Source organism: Myodes glareolus, chromosome 15 (assembly GCF_982192425.1).
Source record: "Myodes glareolus chromosome 15, mMyoGla1.1, whole genome shotgun sequence".
Lineage (NCBI taxonomy): Eukaryota > Metazoa > Chordata > Mammalia > Rodentia > Cricetidae > Myodes > Myodes glareolus.
The window spans coordinates 6,671,495-6,699,240 of record NC_142040.1 but is presented as its reverse complement, the minus strand read 5'-3'; the positions used below and the strand labels follow the sequence as shown (position 1 = coordinate 6,699,240).

General features: G+C 38.8%; 1 long non-coding RNA gene across 6 annotated transcripts in view; it reads right to left on the bottom strand.

Annotated features, from left to right (window-relative positions):
• Positions 1-599: 599 nt before the first annotated feature.
• The window catches only part of LOC125393523 (uncharacterized), a 41,274-nt gene continuing 14,127 nt past the window's right edge, over positions 600-27,746 (bottom strand). For 5 of the 6 annotated variants that reach the window (XR_015734958.1, XR_007229837.3, XR_007229833.3 and 2 more), the window contains exons 2-4: positions 6,057-6,221; positions 4,811-4,911; positions 600-949 (exon numbers count right to left, since the gene is read on the bottom strand). This is a non-coding gene — a long non-coding RNA (uncharacterized LOC125393523). Of the gene's footprint in view, positions 950-4,810; positions 4,912-6,056; positions 6,222-18,863; positions 18,943-27,746 lie in introns of those variants that run through there. The other variant, XR_015734959.1, reaches the window with a different exon arrangement.

Genomic DNA, 27,746 nt, shown 5'->3' with positions numbered 1-27,746 from the left:
ACTTCTATATATTCTAAAGTACATAAGTCATTTAATGTAATATAACTTAACATTAAGCCTCCTTTTAATCTCATTACTGTACATTCTTTCTCCAGTCAAGATTATAACATAACCAGATGCTAAAAAGAATATTTAACCATTAATTAATATACACTTCTTCAATTATAATAGAGATAAAATACAAAGCCAATGTAAACCTTCACATATTGATAGAATAATGTGATAAAATGGTGGTTTTTAAATGTAAAGCTATTGGATCATGCAAAACTGTGTCATTTTAGTAATTCTAGACATAATAGTCATTTAATCAAGACTGCATGATATCAGGATGACAACTTTAAAGCAAATGAAACTTTAAATGTGATTTTTAAAAAATGGTATGTCCTTTAACTTCCCTTTTATAATTTTCAAACAGAAATGTCCTTTTCCAACTTGAATTGATTAATACCTAAGCATTTGGAGAGCTTATTCAGAAAGACAATAGTGTTACGGTCTATACAATCTTTAAAACCTAATATCTATTAAGAAAATTAGTTACTGAAGTGGAACACGTCAGGTGGTGGGAGATGCGAATCAAATAATCCCACACTAGCTCCAAATAGGGTATACTAAGTTTTTTCTTTATTTTGATTAAAAAATTCACGGAACAATTTGGGGGTCCAACATTCAGGTGTGGAGCGCGGAAAGAGAGGGGCAAGCGGCAAGACATCGGCTTTTTGGTACCAAAACCACGCTTTGGGACCTTAAATTTGTTGATCATTTTTCAATCACAAGTAGTTGTTCAAAACTGCCAAGTTCTGCGCATTGAGTCCCAGATGCTAGTATGACTGTAGGAAGACCTTGGGAACACAGTATTTACACACTGACGACTCTGAGAAGAACCTTCACAGCTCCCTTTGGAATCCACGGTACAGACTTCATCGCAGCAATTGGTGCTCCCTTCTCTTTTCTAGAGAGAACATCCAGACTTTAATTCAACAGCTGTTCATTAAACATCCTATGTCATGGATCACACCAAAAATGGAAATGCAAAAACCCATAACATGTGACTTTTGTGCTTACCCTTAAAAAAATCTAGTCCAGCAAAAAAAGAGGCATACAGCTATGAACAATAAACTATAATTTCTGCAATAAACTTGTGAACTGGAAACCTCAGTAAGAAAAGTCACCAAGAAAATCTCAGATGAAAAGTTGATATTTACAAGATAAGCAAAGTAAAAATGCCACAATGGTCAAGACAAAAATATGAATGAATACAAGAGTACAAAACAGATTGTCATTGTAGCACGACTAGAAGCTACTGAGTTTTCCTGGAATTAACTAGTATGCCAGGACTACCCGTGATGTGAATTGTAAAATAAAGGTTGTCATAGTGACGCTGGAGCAATCTGTAGTGACTTATAGCAGAAGACCTTGAATGAAGACTAAAAAAATGGAATTCATATATTTTATTTTTTCAAGTTTTTTTGTTTCTTTTTTATTGATTTTTATTGAGCTCTGCATTTTTCTCTGCTCCCCTTCTTACCTCTCCCCTTCCCCCTTCAACCCTCCCACAAGGTTCCCATGATCCCAATTTACTCAGGACATCTTGTCTTTTCCTATTTCCCATGTAGATTAGATCTATGTAAGTATCTCTTATGGTCCTCATTGTTGTCTAAGTTCTCTGGAATTGTGGACTGTAGGCCAGTTTTCTTTGCTTTATGTTTAAAAATCACCTATGAGTGAGTGCATGTGATAATTGTCTTTCTGGATCTGGGTTACCTCACTCAAAATAGTGTTTTCTAGCTCCATCCATTTACCTGAACAATTCAAAATGGTCATTATTTTTTTCTGTTGTGTAGTACTCCATTGTGTAAATGTACCACATTTTCCTGATCCATTCTTCAGTCGAGGGGCATTTAGGTTGTTTCCAGGTTCTGGCTATGACAAACAAAGCTGCTATGAACATAGTTGAGCACATGTTCTTGTGGCACAATTGAGCATCCTTTGGAAAAGGAAATACTTCTGCATTGCTGGTGGGAATGCAAGCTAGTACAACCCCTTTGGATGTCAGTGTGGCGATTTCTCAAAAAATTAGGAAACAACCTTCCTCAAGACACAGTAATACCACTTTGGGGTATATATCCAGAGGAATCTATATATTTTATAAACAAGAAATATCATCAAAAGACTTTTAGTATGAAAATCACAGAAATATGAGGCCATATTTGAGGTAGAGCACTATCCTAGCATGTGCAAGACCCAGGATTCAATACACATAACCACAAATGAATAAATAAACATTAAAGAAACACAAGTTTCCAAAATTTCTAAAAAAGTATGTACTTTTTGTTGACAATAGTTGTGCTGGCTAATTTTATGTCAACCTGACAGAGGCTAGAGTCATATGACAAGAGGGAATCCCAGTTGAGAAAATGCCTCTGTAAGATTGGGTTGTAGGCAAGCATGTAGAGCATTTTCTTAATTAGTGATTGATGTGGGGGTCTCAGCCCACTGTGGGTGTGACCATCCATGGGCTAGTAGTGTCCCTGGGTTCTATAAGAAAACAATCTGAGAAAGCCATGGGGAGGAAGCCAGTAAGCAGCATCCCTCCATAGCCTCGGCATTAGCTCCTGCCTCCAGGTCCCCACCCTGTTTGAGTTTCTGTCCTAAGTTTCTTCAAGGATAGACTATTGGAATCCAGAGTGTGGAAATGTAAGTCAAAGAAAACCTTTCTTCCCCAACTGCTTTTAGTCGTGGTGCTCCATCATAGCAATAGTAACCCAGACTAAGACAATGATAAAACATTTCATATTTCATGATATATCTGCTAGGTGACCAATTGGCTACCTTAATAGATGACCTGTTATATTTTTTACTTTTTATTAATTTTACATACCAATCACAGTTCTCCCCTCCTCTTCTCCCACTCCTTCCCACCCTCCCCCAACTCCCTTATCCACGTCTCAGAAAGGGTAAGACCACTCACGGGGAGTCAACCATGCCTGGCGCATTCAGTTGAGGCTGGGACCTGTCTTCTATTTAAATGTATTTCCTATAATCCTAATCTCAGCCTCTAGAAAACCTGAGAATTAACTACTTGTTCTACTGCTTGCAGAGTAGCGCAGATATTCAAAATACTCTTAAATATGCAAAGGATATACCATGAAGGTTCTGCCTAAAGAATTCCAGCCAGAAACTGACATGAAATCCATCGTCCTACCCATACCTAGTTATGATGCCTATGAACCACAAAAATAATCAGCATGATAGAATAACCTTAAGGGTGTAGTAGAGGCATACATACCTTGTTGGTGATCAACAGCTCTTTAACTGGACTTAAGACCCACTCACCAAGAGATAAACCATGCCTAGTACTGGGAACCTAGCCAACTCCCCAGACCTAGCGAAGTCATAACTGCCACTTTACTAAACCAGCATACTCCCTAACCAGCATACTCCCTAACCACATTCTAAATGTTTGTAATTATATCTACAGATAAGTAGTCGTCACCACTCATAAATGAAACTTCTCTTTTCAATAGATGGAGACTACTATAGAAAGCCATAACCAATCAAATGCAGAGCTTAATGGATGCGACTACAGAAAATCTCCCCTACCTAAGACTCAAGGGAACCATGTGGAAGAGGAAGCTCAAAGTTTGTAAGAGTCAGAATCAGAGAGTTTGCTGTGAGACTGTATCTCCTACTAGTGTAAGAAGCTACACACATAAAATATCACTAACATGACTACCTAAACATGAGCTTAATGAGGACAGCTGTAGATGTACTAGACAGGAGAAGACCACAAGATCTCAACATAGGCAAAGAACTCTAAGTAACTTAGGAATGCAGAAAATAGGAGAAATACTCTGGTCCAGTGAGAGCGCTCCAACTGGTCATCCAACACCAAACAGGCAGCCCAAAAAACATACAACAAATAGCATTATACAGACTGAACAGGTTGTATTTATATATTTAAGAGTTTGGATTTAGACCAGTTGGTGGTGACTCATGCCTTAAATCCTAGCACACAGGAGGCAGAGGCAAGTGAATCTCTATGAGTTCAAGGCCAGCCTGGTCTGCAGTGTGAGTTCCAGGACAGCTAGGGCTACAGAGAAACCATGTCTCAGAACAAAAAGAAAAACAAACAACAAAAAATAATAATACAGATGTATATACGTGTGTGTGTGTATGTGTGTGTGTGTGCAAAACCCATTTTGCAAGGTCCAAAGGTTTATAAGCAGTTTTCAGTCATTCTTCATCTAATTCCTTTTCTAATTTTCTGTGATTTTATTTATGTATATCTGTCTGAGTATTTGCCTGAATATGTCTGTGCACAATGTATGTGCAATGTCCATAGAAAGCAGAAGAAGGCATTAGATCACTTGGGACTGGAGTTACAGGCGGTTGTTGACTGCTATGTGGCTGCTGAGAGTTGAGCCTGTGTCTTCTGGGAAATCTGCCAGTGCTCTTAACCACTTTGTCACCATTCCAACACTTTACCTTACAAAGAGATAGGTTCTCTTAGTGAACCCGAGGCTCCCCATTTTGACTAGTCACTGACCAGTGAGTAAGTCCCCATTCAATATCAGTATTGTGTTTCCAGACACATCACCACACCTGGCTTCCTGTAACATCTCAGGTCTGTGCCACAAATAGTCTCAGTTTACCCACTGGGAACCTCCCTAGGTCCCACTTCTTTTTTTTTCAGTCTTACTTTGATTGCTTACACTCAACTTATGAAGCATCATACATCAACATCCCAACAGTGCACTGAACAGAGTAATATTCATAGCACTTCTGGTGGATGAATGTGGCTCTGACTCACCATCCATAGGGATGTGTTTGCAGCTGCTTTCCACAGTAGAAATGGACCTGTAGTTGGTTACTTCTATTGTCAAAGTTCCTTTCTCAACGACAGCTTATCATCTGTAAGATGAGCATTGCCAATGTCACAGAAAAAAAGACAAAATAATTACTATAGAATAAAAGTCACCTTTGATTCCAAACGATTATAGTCTAATAAACTAAAAAATAACAGAAATGTTTAAAATTTGTCTAAGGCATAAAAATTTACAGTGTGTTTATTCTGGAACATTTGTTATACTCTAAGATATCATTGATACAGATATGGAATAATCAGCCCTGACCACTACCCCCCAGCTGTCTTAAAAAGAAAGATTGTCTCTGACACGTAGAATCATGCTCAAAACATGGATGCATGCCAACTTCACATCCCTCATCACCAGTAGCAATAACGGGGAAAATTACAGAAAATTTTTGTTAATGTTAGCAATATTCTCAATAGCATTAAATGCAATATGACTGCAGCCAAAATTACTTAGACATTTCCCAGAATTCTGAAAAAATATCACTACTTTTTATGAAGAAAAAATACTTTAATTTTTTCTACTGTATTTATTCTGCTTAATACAGAAGTTGTGTTATAAAGTGCTCCTACCAATTCTTGAAATTGAATATTACCAGTTTCTAGTTGACTCTGCTTCATAGGGGTTGGGAGAGAATTAGACATTACCAAAAAATATTGCAAGTAAAATTAATGTTATGCCTCTATATTACATAAAAAGATAATATATTCGAGAAAAAACTATTTTAAAAAATCCTTAAGAAGCACTTAACAAATACAACTCAAAATCCTGATGCTAAAATCATAGCACTGTTGAGAATTCTGTGAACAAGAAAGTTTGCTGGACAACTTCAGAACAGTAGCAGTATAGATATTACTGAAAGATTTGTCTCAAAAAAAAACTTTGAAAAAATCAGATGAACAAATCCCAAGTCTGTCATTAGCACAAGTGAAATCAAATATACTCTTACAGGAACTGAATTTATATGTTCTTAAGAGTTTGAAATAGTTGTTATTTGTAGTAGACAAATATATTGTATGCATTTTACTAATGTGACCATGTAGGAGAACATTAAAAAGACACGCTTTTGCTCAAAAGAGTGACACCTGTGAGTCTTAGGAGAACCCATAGCTTTAAAATATATAATTTAAAAATTAATAAAAAATGTAGTTTGAAAAAATTCTTAAGCTATGTATAGCTACTTACAAAAAGAAAAGGCCAAATTCTAGCCAAGCTTCTCGGCTTGCACAGGGAGAGCTCAGTGGGAGAGTAGAGCGCCACACTAGAAGACACCAGTGGCCAGAGACCAAGTCTGGGGTTCCTGTTGACGGCACCCATCTGCTGCAACCTGCGACGCAAATCCATGACCACCTGTAAGCAAATCAACTCCGTTAGCATTAAAGCACTGTAAAAATATGCGCAGTAACAGGTGCATGTTTAAAAGTTTTCCAGTTATCTTCTCTTTATCAATGAAATCTTCTTAGTGTCCTTTCCACCGTTCTCCAGGTCATAGAAACTGGGAGTCCCCTACTAGGCTACAAACTATGAAGACAGTTCTTCATTTGGTTTCCAATTTCTACAATATCTGGAAGAACACTAAACCAATGAGTCTATAAGATCAAAATATATTGTGTCCATATTTGCATTAAATTCTCAAAGAACAAATTAAACATGTTATTTTTTAAAGTCCAGTAAGAACAAAAAAAATATGAAAACAGGATACTATATCATCATATAATTAGTTCCAAGACAAGTTTTATACATAATACTACAGATACTAAAAGAAAGAAAATGTGGCCTACAAATCTTCAGAGGGAAAATATCACTTGAGACAAACACCAAGAAAATATGAGCTGGAATCAAGTGCACCAACAATCCTTCTTGGTGAAGGAAGAAGCAAAAGGTGTGGCAGTGAAGAGAGCTACACAGTATCTGAAAATGTCACGTACCTTTGGGAAAGTAGAAGATGGGATGAGAGGGACATGAGAAGGATTGTGGAAGTGCGCAATTGTGGAAAAGCTAGACCTCTGTCCTCATAGAGAAGCTAAGCTGGGAGAACAATGTGATCACTGAAAATGTCGGGGCAGCAGCCTGAAAGTAAGAGGGACAAGACTGATGGCAAAGAACTCAGTCCCCCAAGGCAAGGCTAGCTCAACCTAACGTTGCTTGGAAATACAGTGACACAACTCATTACCAATGACCATCAGGTTAATGACCCAATGGATATTAAGTTCAGATATATATTTAGAATACTATGGAATATAACTTATTTTAGAAAATTGTGTGTAATATAATCTTCAATGAAAAATGTGTCAAGAGCTGGACAAGTATTATATGATGATTCAGAAATATTAATAATGTCTATTTTTGAGCTATGTGTCATGCTTTTTCTGGTTAAAAACATGATACAAATACTAAATGTAATGATTTCATTGTGGTTGTATTAATTGAGTCTAAGCTCCACAACCTGCATTTTGTGTGCTTGTGATTTTCTGTAAATGGTCTCCATATGTTTGCAAAGAGAAGTTTCCTTGATGTGGGGCAAGAACTACACTTACCTAATGGGTATAAGGACAAATATTTAGAATGTAGTTAGGGATTGTACTATTGTAGAAAAGTGGCAGCTGGAGGCTCTCCTCCAAGACACATGATTTCACTAGCCCTGAGTAGTTGTAGGTTTCCCTCTTGTTGAGTGGGCCTTCAGTCCAGTTAGAGACCTTTGGTTACCAACAAGGAATACATGCTACTACTCTACCCTTAGGATTAGCATGCAACTCTGGTCAGTGTTACGGTTTATAAGTGTTATAGCTGAGTGCAGACAGGACTGTTGTTTGCTCTCCTCCTTTGGAAATGTGTGACACTTTCAGACACCATGCAAGCTAGTCTTCAGGGGGATTTTGGGGTTGCAGGCAGCTTGGCTCCTCTGGTTCTGTGCCTGATATGTTTGACATGTTCAACAATAGGAACTTACTTTCTGCCTTTGGGGATACACAAAGGCAATATAATGACTAATAATGTTTTGGGAGTTTCTTTTTTAAAAAAAAAAATATTTATTTATTTACTTATTATGTATACAATATTCTGTCTGCAGACCAGAAGAGGGCACCAGACCTCATTACAGATGGCTGTGAGCCATCATGTGGTTTCCGGGAATTGAACTCAGGACCTTTGGAAGAACAGGCAATGCTCTTAACCGCTGAGCCATCTCTCCAGACCCTTGGGAGTTTCTTTGACAATAGTGGCCAACAATTCAAAAGAGAGATTCTCATACCTGGTGATGGCCTTTTGTTAGTCTATGGCTCCTGAGAAAACTGTCAGTCAAAGTGGAAAAATCTTCTTCTAAATTATGTGTGTATAGAGTTTTTCTAAGAACATTCAAGTCCTGTCTTCAGAACAAATATTCATATGTGATTCATCAATTGGCACACACTCATATAATTATGCCAATGTTTCAACAAATTTCAAACTTACATATAAAACCACTACCAATGAATTTTCAAGGGTACCGTCTCATAAATATTACATACTGCTAATGGATTGAATTTTATCCTCTCAAAAGATGATGCTGCCCTAACCTCTAGTTCCTGTGAACGTGCCCTTAACTAGAAATAGAGTCTTTGCAAATGATCAAATTCCAATGAAGTCGCTAAAGTGGCTTCTATTCTAATAACACTTAGATGTTCATAAATAAGGAAATAGGGACACAGAGGCAAACATGTACATGAAGGGAAAGCATGTGAAGATGAAGGCAGAGATCAAAGTAACACATCTACAAGTTAAAAGTACCAAAGCTTCCTAAACAATCTCCAAGAAGGAACAAAGCCAAGAACAGAGTCTCTGTGGCAGCTTTAGAATAAGCCAATCAACTGACACCCTGACCCTGTAATTCTCTTTTTATTGATTTTTATTGAGCTCTGCATTTTTCTCTGTTATGTTCCCCTCCCTGCCTCTACCCTCTGCTTCAACCCTCTCCCAAGGTTCCCATGCTCCAGATTTACTCAGGACATCTTGTCTTTTTCTACTTCCTGTGTAGATTAGATAGATGTATGTCTCTCTTAGGATCCTCATTGTTGTCTAGGTTCTCTGGGATATGGTTTGTAGGCTGGTTTTCTTTGCTTTATGTTTAAAAAAAACCACCTTATGAGTGAGTACATGTGATAATTGTCTTTCTGGGTCTGGGTCGCCTCACTCAACATGATGTTTTCTAGCTCCATCCATTTGCCTGTAAAATTCAAGATGTTATTTTTTTCTGCTGTGTACTCCATTGTGTAAATGTACGACATTTTCCTTATCCATTCTTCAGTCAAAGGACATTTAGCTTGTTTCCAGGTTCTGTCTATAACAAACAATGCTGCTATGAACATAGTTGAGCACATGTCCTTGTGGCACAATTGAGTATCCTTTGGATATATACCCAAAAGTGGTATTATTACTGGGTCTTGTGGAAGGTTGTTTCCTAATTTCTGAGAAATCGCCACATGGACACTGAAAGAAATGACTAATTAATGGGACCTCCTGGAACTGAAAATCTTCTATAAAGCAAAGGGCATGGTCAACAAGACAAAACGACAGCCTACAGAATGGAAAAAGATCTTCACTAATCCCACATAGACAGAGGACTGATCTCCAAAATATACAAAGAACTCAAGAAATTGGTCATCAAAAGAACAAATAATCCAATTAAAAAAATGGATTACAGACATAAACAGAGAACTCTTAAGAGATGAATCTAAACTAACTGAAATACACCTAAAGAAATGCTCAATATCCTTAGTCATCAGAGAAATGCAAATCAAAATAAGCCTAAGATTTCATCTTATACCTGTAAGGTTGACGAAAATCAAAAACACTGATGACAACTTATGCTGGAGAGGTTGTGGGGGGAAAGGGAACACTTCTGCATTGCTGGTGGGAATGCAAGCTGACCCTGTATTTCTATCCTCCAGTACTGAGGACAAAAATAATCACCGTTGTTTAGCTCATGAAGTCTATGTGACTTTAGCAGCATGAAAAAAGATAATATACTTTTTAGGCCAAACTATGCTTTTACTTTCTGAAAGTCAAGATAGAAAAACAGAAATGAAAAACTTAGGCAGGAGCAGTGCTGGTAGAGGAGAGAAGCAGGAGTAGAGGTGCAGTGGCCTTGACAGGTATGGGAGCACGGCTGCGCGGACAAGGGAATATGTCATTGCCAAGTAGGGCCAGTCCTCCCCCTTTACCCTGGAGACACCACTGCTGCTCTTAAAACTATTGAAGAGAAACCACGTCGGGCCACAGCAGATGCCCTGCAGTGGCCATGTAGGACACGGTGCACAGATGAGAGATGCGACCACCAAACCAATGCCCTCTCCAGTCCTCACCATCAGCCGTGAGACCCATGGAGGGGCCAGAGCACTGCCCTGCTGTGAGAAGGAATCTGAAGAGCCCACAGTACCTCCAGAACATCTATGAAAAGGTAGGTCTGATAGGAAGATGCTTTTAAAAAGTAGACTTGCAAAACTGGAAGGAAAGATGGTAGACAGCAGCGAAGGGTATGGGAGCAATATGGGAGAGCACAGACATGGTGGACAGAGAACATAGCTTTACTGAATAGAGCCAACTCTAGGCTCAGTGAGCAGCTCCCAGTGTGAAACCTCTGTGACTGCAACCTTTGCTTACCCTGCTGGGAGACACAAAGCATGGGCCAGCAGCACTGCCTACAGCCTACAAGCTTAACAGCCATGCATGTTGAACCTGGGGAGCAGCCATGCATGTTGAGCCTCGGAAGGTGGGCACCAAGGACAGGGTAGAGTGTGGCAGCCTGAGCTCCCTCAGAAACGTGTCATTGCTGAACAGGGCCTGCCAGCCACTATGGCTACACATGGAGGGCAGGGAGGTGTGCAGTACCCCACAGCTCACACAGAGCCTGCCAGGAACACCCTGCCCATCAACAACATCGCCTTGACTCTGGACAACAGCAGGAGAGCCAAGATAAATTTCAGCAATGATTCTGTATTTGAGATACTTCAGAAACCAGAAACCTTGAATCAGACCAATGACCCAAAGACTTGTTGCAACAAAGATTTGCATATAAAGCTGTTCAGGAGATATATATATATAGTGACAATACCACTTGGACAAACAAACATGCAATGGAAAAGTAGAAAAAATGAAGGAAAATAGCAGTATGTGTGCAGTGGAGAGAGGTGGGACTGCAGACACAATGGTGACAGATGTGGGAGAGGCTGCAGTGGACAAGGGGGCATCTCATTGCCAAGTAGGGTAGACAGAGTGGTACACAGCAGCCTGGAGCTTTTGCCAGCTCCGACCCAAACACACGCCTAGCTGCATGATTGTCCTGGTTCTGAGCAGCCAAAAGATGTCCAAGGTGGAGAATGGCTCATCCTCTGGTTTGGGCCTCCTCAAAAGACCCCCATGGTTCATGCTGTCCCCAGAGGCCATGTTCATATCTGTGATGTGTGTTACAGCCAGGGGACTTTCTGGTGTCTGGGGTCTGTGCAGCCACCCAGGCCTTATTAATGCCAAGGTTCTTGTAGATGCCTATGGTCTATGCTGCAGCCAAGGGTCGTGTTGATGTCTGTGGCTTTACTGTCACCAGAGACTATGCTGAAGTCCTTGATCCATGCTAATGTTGGAAGATGTCTATGGCCCATGATGTCACCAGAAACCATGTGAAAGTCCATGACCCGTGCTGCCCCTGACTGTAAAGGGCAAGGAAGCTTTTCTGCAGTGGTACTGATGACTACAGATTCACAGTTGAGAATGAGAGACATAGAAGGCTTCTGTGCCAGCCGCTCTCCCTTACCCTTCCCACCCCCTACACACACACACACACAAAGTCTAGATGGGAAGCCATTGAAGAGAACTATTAAAAATTGTGACAGGAATCATGAAGTAGAGCTCTTCACAGTAAATAACTTCTGACAGGGGTAAGGGTGTGGAAGGACTCAGTTTTCTTTAAGGGGATAGCCCTTGGGAGTATGGCCATGCTCCAGTGGGTACAAGGGCAACACAAATTCGTTTTTCTTTCTTTTTTTTTTTTGGTTGGTTGGTGAATTTCACATTATACATCCTAATCCCACTTATCACCCAGTTCCCTTGTATCAGCCCTCTATCCTTATAATCTCCTCCCAAAACAAAACAAAATTTAAACGAATTATCAAAAAACAAAAAAGCAACAGAAAATTCTCTGAAAGAAGTGTGGCACAGTGAGTCACACAGTATACTTTTAGTTCATACATGTTTACTTGTATGAGTCACTGGTCAGGTTCAAGGTTTCCAGCTTCTACTGCAATATTTATTGATAATCCTGGTGGTGTCCTGTGTTATGGAGATCCTACAACTTTGGATCTGTAGGTTCATCCCCTTCATGTGTTCCAACAGTTCACAGGTATGGTGAATATTGGTGGGGGGGGGGGAGGGCAACTCATAGCCCTGGATCTGGTCCTGGATGGTAGCTGGGTTGACCAGCCCTCCAGCTCTTCCTCACCATCACCAGTATTACCCTGGCTAGCTCACCCAATGCAGCAGGCAGCAAGCAGTAGTTCTCCCACTCTCCTGCCCTCAGGTCCGGTTAACCTGCACCCACCTCATCAGGGCCAGCTCTACCATTTTTCCCAGGCAAGGTGCAGGGCCTGTTCTCCTGGTTGCTGTATGGGGCATATAATAGGGGAGGGATCAGCCTTCCTTCCTGCTCTACTGCCCTCAGGGTTGGTTCATTTGCATCTCCTCTAACAGCGTCAGCTCTAGTACACTGCCCAGGTGAGATATAGGGCCCACTCTGCTGTGTGCTGCAACTGGTGAGGGGCATGGTTGCTCTTTCAAATTTTGTTTTGTTTTGGGGGAGACTGCAGAGGACAGGTGTGAGGAGACTGGAAGATGAGTAGGATCAGGTTGCATAGTGTGAAATTCACAAATACTATGGGATAATGCTCTTGAACACTGCAAAAAATTTGTCACTCATATTAATTTAATAAAATGCTGACTGACCAGAAGTCAGGCAGGAAGTATAGGTGGGATGATTGGGCTAACAGAATTCTGGGAAGAGGAAAAGCAGAGACACAGTCACCAGTCAGATACAGAGGGAGCAAGATGGGAATGCTTTATTGAGAAAAGATGCCAAGCCATGTGTCTAAACATGGACAAAAGTTATGGGATAATTTAAATTGATTAAATTAATTTAAATTCAAATAGGAGCTAGTTAATAATAAGCCAGAGCTAATAAGCCAAACAATTTATAATTAATATAAGCCTCTTTGTGTTTCTTTGGGATTGAATGGCTATAGAATCAGGTGGGACAGAAACTGTCATCTACACACAAAGAATCAATAAAAAATTTTAAAATAAAAAAGATCACATAATAAACTACTTTATAAAAAGAGTGATATCATCAATGAGAAATAGGTTCCAGATTAATGCCTATTTTATCTGAAATCCATGTTGTAGCTATTATTATTTCTTCAACTTGAGCAAATTTAATAACTAAGCCTCAAATTATTTTCTGAGACTTATTTTTAATTATGTGTACGTGGGGAAGGATGCCCTTAAATGTTGGTGCCAATAGATGACAGGAAAGTGTATTGGATTCTCTATAGTTGAAGTCACAAGTGACTGTCAAGCACCTTTTGTGGATGCTGGAAACCAAAATCAGGTCCTCTGCAAGAGCAGTTCCTACTCCGAATGCTTGAACCGTTGCACCAGCTCCCAAGCTCTTCACAAACAAAAACAGAAGTTTTCATTTTACATTAAAATGAATTAAATTTAAAAATATATGCAATGTGCCTTGCATAAAATGGTGATACAATAATGCTTTATTTATAGAAAAGGAAAATTCACAAATTAAGGTAGAATGAGTTGGTGGTGAGTTTTGTGGGGTTTTTTATGATTTATTTATCTTTTATTTTATGTGCATTGGTGTGAAAGTGTCAGATCCCCTGGAACTGGATTCTCAGACAATTGTGAGCTGCTATGTGGGTGCTGGGAATTGAACCTGGGTCCTCTGGAAGAGCAGTCAGTGCTCTTAACCACTGAGCCATTTCTCCAGCCCCGAGTTTTGTGGTTTTGAGGTTCAAACCCAGGGATATAAGTCTTCCAGGAAAATACCCTGTGATGAAGATATGTCACTACACAGAGTTTGTTTCAGTTAGTTCTCACTACATAATCCACCATGGACTTGGACTCAACAATCCTCCTGCCTCAGCCTCCAGAGTTCTGGAGTGATAAGAACTCTGATAAGTGATAAGTGTATGTGTTGCTATCATACAGTATATAAAAATATTGTCTTTGTCTAGTTCCTCAGTAGAACTATACAAGTCTTTCACAATTTTTAAATAACTCCTCCAAATGCATCAAACCTAATGTTAGGACTGAAATAGCAACAGGATCTTAGTGACTTTGGACTTTAGCACAGGCTCATTACTTGTAGTGTTTTCAGTGGTCCATAAAACCACTTCCATTCTATCAGATCACCAGAGCTACACAGGTCAATACGCTACCCTCACAATTCCAAATGGCATCAGAATCATGTAATATGGCTAAATCTACTTTAAATTTCTACCAGGTAAATTGATGTGTTCATTTGTCTCTTTGTGAATGTGAGTTTTCGAAAATATGCATCTCAAAAGTTAACAATGGTTGGAACTGTAGCTCAGTGGTAGAGCCCTTGACTAATATCCACAAGCACCCAGGAATGGGTCCCAACACTGCAACAACAACAATAATAGCTGATTTTAAAAGAGAATTCAAAATTTTAAGTTCAGAAATGCACAAACGAAAGACTCAATAGATTATCAAAATTCAAGTGAATCTTGTGATATCATGAAAGCACACTGATCAAAATACAAATTATTCTTCTACACTAATCACAAAACTTCACAATTGAAAGATATAGATAGATAGATAGATAGATAGATAGATAGATAATTTGTCTGTTTTTACTTTTTTTAATTAAAAATAGATTCTTCTTTCATACTATACATCCCACCACAGTTTTCCCTCCCTGCACTCCTCCCAGATCCACTCTCCCTCCATTTCCTTTCAGAAAAGAGAGGCCTCCAGCAGACACTATCCAAACATAACAAAACAGGAAATAATAAGACAAGGCAAACACCTGCATATCAAAGCTGTGCGAGGAGAAAAAAATATTCCAAAAGCAGGAGATAGAGTGGGAGGCGTACTTGCTCCCACTGTTAGGAGCCCCACAAAAGCATCAGGTTAGCAGCCACAACATATATGCAGAGGCCCTGGTGCAGACCCGTGCAGACCTTGTACATGTCACTTCAGTCTCTGTGAGCCCAAGCAAGGCCTGCTTAGCTGATTTGGTAGGCCATGTCCTTCTGGTGTCCTTCATCCCCTCTGACTCCTATAATCTTTCTTGTCCCTCTGCCACAGGGTTCCCCAACCTCCAAGACAAGGGACCTAATGGAGACCTCCAATTTAAACTGTCTGTTCACAAATGTCTGCTTGTATGTCTCTGCTGCTGGAAGAAGCTTCTCAAAAGAAATCAGTGAAATGATTCCTAAAGATATTCTCCTAGACTTGTATACCTACACTTTTACAAAGAAAAAAAAACCACAGGCCAAGAAAGGCTGCTATTGTTATAGGGAAAGTGTTAGTATTTTTGTCAACCTTCTAAAATCTAAGACAGTTATCCACACTTGGATAAACCCAAGTGTAGTTCTTTTAAGAGAGCTAAATATGATTTTAATATTATCTAATAAAGTGATGAGCCTAAGAAATTCTCTAGAAGTTCCACAATAGTATCAAAGCTTATGTGTGTTTAAGACCAGATCACAGTGGTTTTTTTTAAGTATGTAGTGTGCCTTAACTTTAAATAAAATAAATTGTTGGTTATACATTAGGAAAACGGGAACCTATTACTTGCTAACCTAACTAGCATAAGAGGCCTGTTGTTTAGGTTAGCAAAAAATAGGTTCCTGTTTTTCTAAATTATTATTAATGTTAATTTTATTGTTTAATTTATAATTTATAAAAATTATTAATTTGTTTTTTATAAATAAAAACATTATTGTGTTTTCTCTGTGTATCAGTCCTGGCTGTCCTGAAACTCATTTTGTAGACCAAGCTGACCTTAAACTCACAGGGATCCACTTGCCTCTGACTCCCAAGTGTGGGGATTAGAGGGGTGTACCACCTCTGCCCAGCAAACAAAATATTTTTAAAATAATGAGAAAAATTTAAAACTGAAATGAAGACAAAAAATATCATATAATACTCAGGATACATGGCATGAAACCTATGATTTTTATTGCCCCAAACTATTATCTGAAGTTTTTTTCTTCAAAAAAAAATCAAGGTGGCTATCAGGTCATAGTCTTATAATCCTTGATGAATTTTTTAAATATTCATGTATAATATAATACATTTGGATCAAATCTACCACCCCTCACCTGCCGTTCCTTTCCTTCCTATCCTGACTCCATGTAGTGCTCTCTCTATGAGCATGGCTATGGAACCGTCTACTCAAGCATGGGCAGTGTTTCAAAGCCACTCATCCTTGAAGAAAGCTGATTCTTTCTCCCTCGGCAGCCAACAATTGCAAATAGCTCCTCAGCTAAGGGTGGGACTGCATGAGTCTCTCTCTCATTCACACTGGAATTTTGCTTGGCTTGGTCTTGTGCAAGTCTTGTGCCTGAAACCCCAGTCACTGTGAGCTCATGTGTGCAACTGCACTGTCACAGCCGGAAAATACTGTTTCACTAGAGAGCTACCAGCTCTGGCTCTTTCTGCCCTGCCTTCTGAGATCCTCTCTCAGCCTTGGGGATAAGAAATGATGTAGAAATTTCGTCTAGACCTAAGCACCCACACTCTCTTATTCTCTGCATTATGACTGATTGTGGTGTGTTTATCAGCATCTACTTCAGAGAGAACCTTCTTAAATGAGGCCTGAGAGAGGCACTAATCTATGGGTGTAACAAGTCATGGGAATTCACTTATTACTGTATCCACTTAACTGAAAAATGGTATTTGATTCTTCTCTAGGGACATTCCAGACAACATTTATTGAATAAAATTCTAATTCTTTCACCCAAAGACAAATTTTGTGGTTGCAGAAACAAATATATTGGTTGGTTCCATGAAAAAATATATATATTGAAAATAAATTTCAAGTTGGATAAAAATTAAGTCACTAAGAACTGAAGAAAAAGGAGTACACAAATATGCTGTTGAGATTATAGGAGTGTCAAAAATTAATAAAATAAAAAGGGCATAGAAATGTTGAATAATCCTGAAAAAAAAAACCATGGCAATGAGTACCATATTTCAGAGGGTTTTTTTCTACCTTTTGGAGCAATATGAGGAAAATTTAATCAGTATAGAAAATTTTTTAAAGTACAAAGATTCCCCACAAATTGCACTTAGATTTTTTAAATTTTTAAAAATATTCTCAATTATATACCCCACCAAAAAAGTCTTTCTAGATGAAAGAAAATGTGTATAGTGACCTGGACCTATGCCATTCCTCAACAGAAAGACAGTATTGACCTTGGCCCATGCCATGCCCTGACAGAAAGGTCATGAACTCTAAGAGTTCCACTCCCCAGCCTAACATGATGTGGCATCTTTTTACCAGAACCTACTGAACCCATAAGGTATCTTTCAGGTTTATTTTTATTTCTTGTGTATTCATGTTTTGTCTACATGTATATTTGCGTACCATATGCATGATGAAGTCAAAAGCAGGAACCAAATCCCCTGGAATTTGAGCTATATACATTGTGTGAGGGTAGTGGGGATCCCACCAATCCCCTGGAGCTGGATCTATGGACATTGTGTACCACTGCGAGGGTAGTGGGGATCCCACCATCCCCTGGAAGAGCAGTCAGTGCTCTTTTTAAGCACTGATCTATCTCTGCAAGCCAACTCCCAAAAGATAATTTGGCCTAATATATTCAAAGATAAGTAGTCTGCCTACTTTTATTATTATAATACAACTATCACATGCTAGGTACAGTGGTTCCTGACTGTAATCCAAACTTTGAGGGACGGTGGGTGAAAGACCAGCCTGGGCTTCCAAGTGAGATACTGGGGGCGGGGGGGGGGGGGGGGGGAGACTACACAAACATGTAACTAAAGAAAAACATTTTGAAAACATCTTCTCTCTCCTTCTGCCTTTCAACTGGACCTTGGGAGCTCAGTCCTTTGCTCTGATGAGGGTCTCTGTCTCTATCTCCATCTGTCGTCAGATGAAGATACTATGGTGATATTCGAGATAATCATCAATGTTCCTAGCTGGGAACATCCCGTGGACACCTGGGATCCCCTCTAGAGCCAAGTCTCTTGCCAACCCTAAAATGGATCCCTTACTGTAGGCATCTTCTTCCCTGCTCCTATATCCGCCCTTCCTCCATCTTCACCCTCCCACTCCCCCAATCTCTTGCCAGTCCTTCCCTTCTCCCTTCCCTCTCCCCTTCTCCCCTTCCCCCAAACTCACCCCCACCCCTGCCCCCACCCCCATGCTCACAGCTTTTGTCCTGCAATCCTGTTTGCTTCCAACAAGGACCATGAGGGGTTCGTCCACCCACTGAAGCCGTGTGCCTGTTCTAATGGGAGCTCACCAAATCCAGCTGGACCGGGTCTGAATGAGCATGTGATCAAACCGGACTCTCTGATTGTGGCTAACAATGGGGGCTGACTGCGAAGCCATTGGTAAAGGCATTGGGACTTGTTTTTACGGCATGTTCTGGCTTTTTGGGACCCTAGTCTATATGGATGCACAGCTCCCTAGGCCTGGATATAGGGGGGAGGGCCTTGGACTTCCCACAGAGCAGGGTTCCCTCTCTCAAGCAGGGCAGGAGAGAAAGGAGGGGGGTGTGGGGGAGCAGGAGGGGATTGGGAGGAGGGAAGAAAGTGTAAATAATTGAATGGAAAAATAAAAATTAAAAAAAATACATTTATAGCACCCTAAAAACATGATTAATGGGGGAAATCTGCGGCGTTATTTTGTGAAAGGAACACAGCAATAAAATGAATCTTAGTAGCATACTACTATACCTTTAGATCATTAGATTCCCCAACTCTCATCACAGAAGCATCTTCTTACAGTAGATGGCAACACAGAGATTCACAACTGAAAATAATTTACAGAATGAGACACTTTGGAATATTCAGCCCTAAGTGAGATGTTTATAACACCCCTGCCCTAAAGCCTCAGGATCTATGTGGAAGAGGCAAGTGAAATGGTTTTAAGAGCCAGAGGGAATGTATGGCTCCAAGGAAACCCCATTTGTGTGTCATGCCACAGAGACTGACAGAATGTATAAGACCTACACAGTTCAAGCTGAACAAAGTGTCAGTGTGAAGAAGAGGAGGTGAGCACAATGTCCCACTTCTAGCCAAGAAGCTGCTGGGAGAGAGGAAATCAAATATTTTCAGTGGTGTGACACTGAGTATATCAACCACACTCCAGGGTAAGCCCCATGTTCAGGAGTAGTCAATCAGTACAATCTGGATTTCATGGTTTTGTTTGTTTGTTTGTTCCAGTTTGTTTTGTTTTTTAAGAAAGAAAGAACATAGAGATAAATAGATGAGGATGTGGGGGAGGATTTAGAAGGAGTTGGGAGAGGGGAATTAATATGATTTAAAATATACTGTATGACATAAACGACCCCAAAAGTTTTACCAGTGAACTCCTACAGCTGATAAACACCTTCATCAAAGTGACTGGATACAAGATTAACTTTTAAAAAAGGAATTAGCAGCCCTCTTATACAAACAATAAATGGGCTGAGGAAGAAATCATGGAAACAATACCCTTCACAATAGCCACAAATAATATAAAATATCTTGGGGTAACTCTGACCAGGCAACTGAAAGTCTTGTATGATAAGAACTTTAATATGTTGAAGAAATAAATAGAAGACATCAAAATATGGAAAGATCGTTCATGCTGATGGAGCAGTAGGATTAATATAGTAAAAATGAACATCCTATCAAAAGCAATCTACAGACTCATTGCAGTCCCCATTAAAATTCCAACACAATTCTTTACAGATCTTGAAAGGACAATACTCAACTTCCTATTGAAGAACAAAAACCCAAGATAGCTAAAACAATCCTGAACAATAATAGAACCTTCAGAGGTATCACCATTCTTGATTTCAAGTTCTACTACAGAGCTACATCAATTAAAAAAAAACCATGGTTTTGGCATAAAAACAGACAGGTTGATCAATAGAATTGAATTGAAGACCCAGACACAAATCCACACACCTATGGATGTATGATTTTTGATAAAGAACCCAGAAATAAATAATGGAGAAAAGAAAGCATTTTCATCAAATGGTGCTGGATATCTGCATGTAGAAGAATGTGAATAAACCCATCTTTATCACCCTGCACCAAACTTAAGTCCAACTGGTTCAAAGACCACAGCTTAAACCAGATACACTAAACCAAATAGAAAAAAAAGTGGGGAATAGCCTTGGACAAATTGACACAGTAGACAACTTCCTGAACAGAACATCGGTAGTGCAAGCACTAAGGTCAACAGTTAATAAATGGGACCTCAGGACACTGAAAGACAAAGGACACCATCAATAGCACAAAATGGCAGCCTACAGAATGGTAAACCTTTGCCAATTTCACATCTGATGAGGACTTATATTGAAAATATATAAAGAACTCAAGAAACTAGATACCAAAGAAAAACCAATTCAATTGAAAATGGGGTACATATCTAAACAGTGAATTCTCAATAGAGAAACCTCAAATGGCTGAGAAACTCTTAAAGAAATGTTCAACATCCTTAGCCATCAGGGAAATGGAAATCAAAACTACTTTGAGATTCCATGTTACACCTGTCAGAATGGCTAAGATCAATAACACAAGTGACAGCTCATGCTGACAAGGATGTGGAACAAGGGGAACACTCCTCCACTGCTTGTGGGAGTGCAAACTTGTACAACCACTATGAAAATCAATATTGTGATTCCTCAGAAAATGGGAAATTGATCTACCTCAAGATCCAGCTATATAACTTTTGTCCATATACCCAAAGGATGCTCCATTCTGCCATGAGGACACTGGCTCAACTATGTTCATCATAATAGCCAGAAACTGGAAACAATCTAGGTATCTCTCAACCAAAGAATTGATAAAGAAAATGTAGTATATTTATACAAAAAAAATGACATCATAAAATTTGCAGGCAAATGAATGACACTAGAAACAACCATCCTGAGTGAAATAACCCAGATTCAGAAAGACAAACATGGTTTGTACTCACTTATAAGTGGATATTAGCTGTTAAGTAAAAGATAATCATGCTACAATCCATAGGTCCAAAAGACTAATTAACAAGGAGGCCTCAAGGGGAGGACACATGGATCTACCTAGAAGGGGGAAGTAGGTGGACTCGGGGAGAGTGGGAATGGGAATAGGAGAGATCAAGTGGGTGTGGAAGAGGAGGAAATGGAGAGAGACGATTTTTAACTGGGGGTATTTGAGGGGCAATATGGAAAACTAATGCAGTGTAAACTCCCAGGAATCTCTGAGGGTGACCCCAGAGAGGACTCCTAGTAATGGAGGATACACTGTCCTTCCCTGTCCATCTTCTATTACCAGGCAAGGCTTCCAGTGGAGGCACTGGGGCACCAACCCAGCCACAAAACTTTCTACCTACAATCTGTCCTGCCTGCAAGATGTGCTAGAGCAATTGTGGCACAGAACTTGTGGAAGTGTCCATTCAATGACTTATTTAACTTGAAGTCCCCTACATGAAATGGAGACCGTGCCTGACACTGTTTGGATGGCCAGAAACTAGAGAGTTTCTGAGCCTAGAAAACTCAGATAGAACTAAACATGACTTTAAAAAAAAATTCAATGAGATAATTCCTAATGATATTCTGCTTTACTTATAGATTCATGCCTAAACCAGTCATCATTAGTGAGGCTTCCCCCAGCAGCTCGTGGGAGGGGATACAGAGACCCACTGGCTAACATTAGACAGGGAGAGAGAAGCCAGGTTTAGTTCTCTGTTGGGTTCCTCCTCTTGGCCTGGAGCTCAGGGAACCCTACAGAAGAGCAGGAGGAGGAACTATGAGAGGCAGAGTGAGGGACACTGGTAGGGCACTGACCGTGGATGGAATCAGCTGAGTAGGGTGCATGAGGGCTCAAAGAGACCAAAGGAGCAGAGAGCCTGCACAGGTCTGCATTAGGTCTTCTGCATAGATGTTATGGTTGTTGGTGGGCTGTTTGGGGGAGACTCCTGGCAGTGGAAGTGGGGTGTCCCTGACTCTTTGCCTGCTCTTGGGATTGTTTTCTTCCCTCAAGGTTACCTTGCCCTGCCTCGATGTGAGGGTTTGTGCCTGATCTTATTGTATCTTGTTATGCTGTGTTCAGTTGCTGTCTGTGGGAGGCCTGCTTTTTTTGGGGGATGGAAGGGTGGGGTGGGGAGATGTGGGGGAGTGGGCAGGTGGGGGCGACTAGGAGGAATAAAGGAAGGAAAGCTGTGGTCAGAATATATTGTATAATAGAAAAATAAATAAAAAATTTAAAAATAAAATATGCTGTATAAAATCCTCAAAGAATAAATAAAAATCATTTTTAAAAAGAGTATGATTCATAGTTTTATAAGTACCCAAGTATATGTCCATGTGGAAGGAAGCAAATAGCTTATTAAACCAGCTATTTGATTTTGAAGGAACAGATTTTAGCTGCAGTTTTGTTCATAAGAGGATCATGGCCTCGTGTAAACATTATGAGTCAGGTTTAGTCATTCAGCTAAAACTGAATTGAATTTCCAGGAGTAAAAGACCCAAAAAGAAAGTCCCTGCATGTGGATCTCCGTGGCTACACTGAGAAGATTTCTCTCCACAGAGACTTTCGGAGCATATCTGAAAACCCTCACTGTGCCATTTTCACTGTCGTGCGCCTGTACTAAAGAAGAAAACCCAAATGCTTTTCCAAATAGAAAGTTATTTCTGCCATGAACATAGCACAAACTATAAAAAGGGAAAAGTAATTAAAGTCCTGACTGACAAAATATATCAAAAACTAGACAGACATGTGCGTTTTTCTGGTCCAGTATTTAAAGAGGTTAGAAAATTGACTGAAGGTGAAGAGACTAGTGAAAACCCTCTTAGTATCTAAATTATCATTTTTTTTGAAAAATGCAAAAGCAATTTAAAAACTCTGGAAGACACATGGTCTTCTCATTCTATATGAAGCTCCTAGGTTGATAAAAAAAAAACTCTGCTATTTTTTTTCCCAAATAAGTATTAAAATATTTGAGGGAAAAAAACCTCTTTTCTTCTCTTGCCACACCATCCCCTCCCTTTCCTTAAGGAGGAGTCTGCTGCTTATTCTAAAATGTATGTGCATTATGCCCTGGAGGGAAAAAGCAGGGCCTGACCAGAACTTGAAAGAACTGAGTCTGGTTCTTGCTCTTTGACTTACTGTGTGATTTGTTCAAACTAGCTAACCTCTCTAAGCTCCATCTGTATTTCTTCATTTTGTTTAATAATATGAAGAACACAGGATAATTTATGGTTTTTTTTTAAAGTATGTCTTCAGTAGCAGCAGAAACCAACTTCCTGGATGAAGATGGCCGAACAGCGACACACCTGCTCAGGAGCGATGAGCCCTTCTAACAGCAGTCACAGACCCAACAGTTTTAATTCACTTATTTAAGCACAAATCACTGATGTCACATTTAAACTGTATTTTTTAAAAGGCAAAAGGACAATAAGAATCAAACTTAGAACAAGGTCATGTCTTTAGAAGCCATATGAGAACATATTTCAAAGGGCTTCAATCTTACTGGTAATGTTTTATTTCTCAACCAAGTTTAGAGTAGATGAATATACATTATATATAATCATACATGTACATTCAATCATTTTTCATATGAAATGCTTTTTAATCATTTTTATGTAACCACCAAAGCATCTGTTACCAAAAGGTAAATAAATGAAAACATTTTCTGGAATTTTAAAGGCCAGTGGAAATAGTTGTATGTGGTTTCAGATATTCTCCTGCTGAACTTAAAAGGTAAATATTGGGGGTACGAATGCCATTCACTAAGGTGTGTGCTCAGCATGTAAAAGAATTTGGGTTACATTTTTAGGAGTAGATAGTTTATGATATGTTAATTTCCTGTCTTCCATGTAGTAGAAACAAAAAGTTTGCAAAAGGCATAAAAGACCAAATAAGCTGTACGGGTAGCTTGATAAGCCCTTTAAAGAATACTGGGAGAGATGACGGCCAGTGAGCTGTGTTCTAAACATATGCCTGAGCAAAACACGTGAGACCCATGTCTGAAAGCCTAATGATGGTTGTTTTTACTAAGACAAGTCACAACTGCAATACTTTACCTTAAACTGAGCAAAGCTCTTCTCGGCGTCTACCTGCAACTACCTGCAAAATCCAAGTGCCGCTGATAGGTCTAAAAATTTCCACCAAGAAAGTATAGATCATTCAGCAAAATATATTGACTGTATACTACCATAATGACTCATTAATTGTCATTATGATGCAGATACTTAGTGGAAACAGATGTTCCTTTTTCCTCAGCAGCACACAGGAAAGTGTAAATCTGCTGATGCTGCATGGACACCTCAGCACAATAGAGGAAAAAAAGACATTAGCACATGACAATATTAGTTTTTACTACACAACTAATTGCATAAAAAGTATAACTTGAGATCATTAAATCAATATACTTTTCAGCACTACAGAAGGGAAACAAATAGACTTGTATAACCAGACGCTTCATTTCACATCTGCAGTTGGAAAAACCCTTCAGAGACACTAAGCATATTCATTGCCACCATTGCTTTCTGAACACAAGGAAAGTGATGGTGTCCTGTCATCTTTGCTCACGCAGCATGAATTAGAACGCTGCGTTTACAGAGAACATCTTTTCAGGGTATTAGAATAATGACTAGAACTTTTCTGGAAAGTAGCTTGGCAATCAATGCAAAGAATTTACAAAATAGTCTGTACCTTCAATCTGAGTAGTTACTTTTCTCTACTAATATATTGTGGGGAAATAGACATATATGATTAAAGATGTGTTTAAAATGCACAACTTTATAATAATGGAAATTAGAAATCCTTTTTCTCCAAAAGTAGATCAATTATTAATTACAGTACATGTGTTAAAACACAGTCAAATAAATATAAGTGTCTTTCATAATAATTTAATCATATTTAATTTCTTGGAAAAAATGGGTTGGAAAAACACACAAAAATGTCATTTTTAATTTTTACAAATTCTCTCTAAAGAGGACACACTAGTTTTTAAATCATGAAATGTTGTGACTCTCTTTTTTTCTTTATGTGTTGTATTTCTATGTTCTGATACAACTGTCATTGTCCAAAGATTCCAAAATATTTTTGGATCAAATAATTCTACCAAAAAAAATTGATAAGGTAAATTGACTCAAAACTATGGAATATGTAATTAATTTCTAAGTTTAGCAGAGAAAGAAAATCATTTGGCAATCACATAGGTAATATACATTCTCCCCTTAATGAAACAGGTTGACTATGAATTATAAAACATTTGCAGAATAAACATGTTTACTTGCAGTCTACATGTTCTGTTATATGTCATCAATTCCAGAATTTTTCTAATTAAAAGTATTTCTAAAACCAATAAAGCAGCTTATTAATTGCTTTCCTCCATACGCCAATAAGAATATTTGCTCTGGCTTTCCTAGGACTCTTAGTTTCCTTGTTCTGTTTTACAAGAAGGGGTTGATTTGTCTTAGACTATTACTGTCTATTACTTCTAGAAGTCTCAAGGAAAGGTGGGAAGCAGCAAATTCTGGCAATCTGCCTAAAGAGAAATCAATGAAACAAATTAATCCTTCGCTGGCTGCAATGACACAGTAATCCATCATTCAGGGTTGCTTTCCACACCAAATCAGAGAACAGCGGAAAGAGCCCTGGGGGACATCACAGACAACAACTTAGACCAACATGGGAAACACTGAAGAACCAGTTGATTTAAAGAGGATAGATTTCAGTTGATTGCCTGTTTTGTCAAATAAATATTTTTCTTCCACAATGTGATCAACTTAAGAGCTATGACTACATCTTTAGAGTTCAATACCAAATATACTATCTGACACCTATAGGGGATGCATACTAAGTCATTTGCATTGTTAATTAATACGGTCAAATATCTAATGAGAAATCATACTATTCTATCCAACTTTCATATGTGCCCCGTTCTCAGTAGAGTTTAGCTATAAATTTACATACAAATCTGCAACTTACACAATATTTCTTAGGAAACTCCATATGACGTTTTTATACATCAAATGTAATATTAGAAATATATGTAATTTTCTAAGTGCTATGTAAAGTTTAAGGAGTTGAAATTTTTAATTACTTTTTATAGTGTGGATTTCACAAAGCAAAGCAGATTATATAAATAAATATAATTTTAAAGTGACAAATAATTATTTTGTTTATAATAGTTAACAGTATAAGTTAACTGTTTATAATAATTTATAATATTTATAATATTTATAATAATATAATTTAATTATAATAATATTAATTTTGTTTATAATAGTTAACAGTATTAAGAGATAAATATAATGTAAGTGCCTTATCTTACTTGGCTAACGTATTCTAAGGAGAAGCCATGACAGGCACTATGGCATCACAGCATATCACTATTGTTCCATGTAGGCATGATTTCTGTAGTTATACATGAGGAGTTAGTGAGGATATTCTAAATAACTAAACAAATAAAAATGAAAACACAAACAAACAGCACTACATGAGCTCCTGGAATGTTGAAACCCTAGAATACTTTATCACAGATCCAAACAGAAAATTAGATTCAATAAATCCTAAGCATTTAGTTTTTGAGTATCGTCTTCAATCCCAAGGTCTGTAGCCATGTGATCACAATTCCCGGCCATGCTGATGCATTTTTAATTCAATGCATGAATCTAGTATTTATTGATTTAATAAGATTAGGGGAATTACCTTGTTGCTGCTACTGATGAACTGTCAGCAATGTAATCTAGTGAAATCTTACAGAAGAATGTGTGTTTAGGACTGAGAGAGATGGAAAAGAAGCGATATTCATGTGTGTTTAGGACTGAGAGAGATAGGAAAGGAGCGATATTCATGTGTGTTTAGGACTGAGAAAGATGGAAAAGAAGCGATATTCATGTGTGTTTAGGACTGAGAGAGATAGGAAAGGAGCGATATTCATGTGTGTTTAGGACTGAGAGAGATAGAAAAGGAGCGATATTCATGTGTGTTTAGGACTGAGAGAGATAGGAAAGGAGCGATATTCATGCATACAGAAACACTCGCTGCTCATGAGAGTGGCAAAAGCAAAAACTGTTCTTTCCCAATGGCTTTGAACTTCAGACATTTTGTTTTTCTGAGGATGTTGCCTACAAACTGATTTAACTGATAGTGAACAGGCTGCAGAATAATTTTGATGAGACCCTTCAACATTGAGGGGGAATTTATTACCCCACACTTCCCTTCTAGCCTCTCCTCACACATTATTTTGTTTTTGTTTTCCTGATAGAGCAGTCCAACCAGGCCTTGAACTCATTATGTTACTACGGCTGTTGCCCAGGCTGACTGTAAACTCTTGGTCCTCTTGAATCAGTCTCCTGAATGCTGGATCCTTGTCAGTTTGGTTTTTACATACACAAACACACACCTAAACTTTGTCACCTAATAGAATTTCAAGGAGTCAATCAATGTCCTCTTCCCTTGGATCCCAACATTTTCCACAGCAATACTACACATATAAAAAGAAGACAATGGGGGAGATTCATTTTCTTAGAGGCAGTTCTGACAAAACAGAATCAAAGAAGTTTTGAAATGAAGTCAGAATCAGAAAAGGGCCAAACCCCATCAAAGTTTCTAAAGCAAGCACACAGGCTCTTG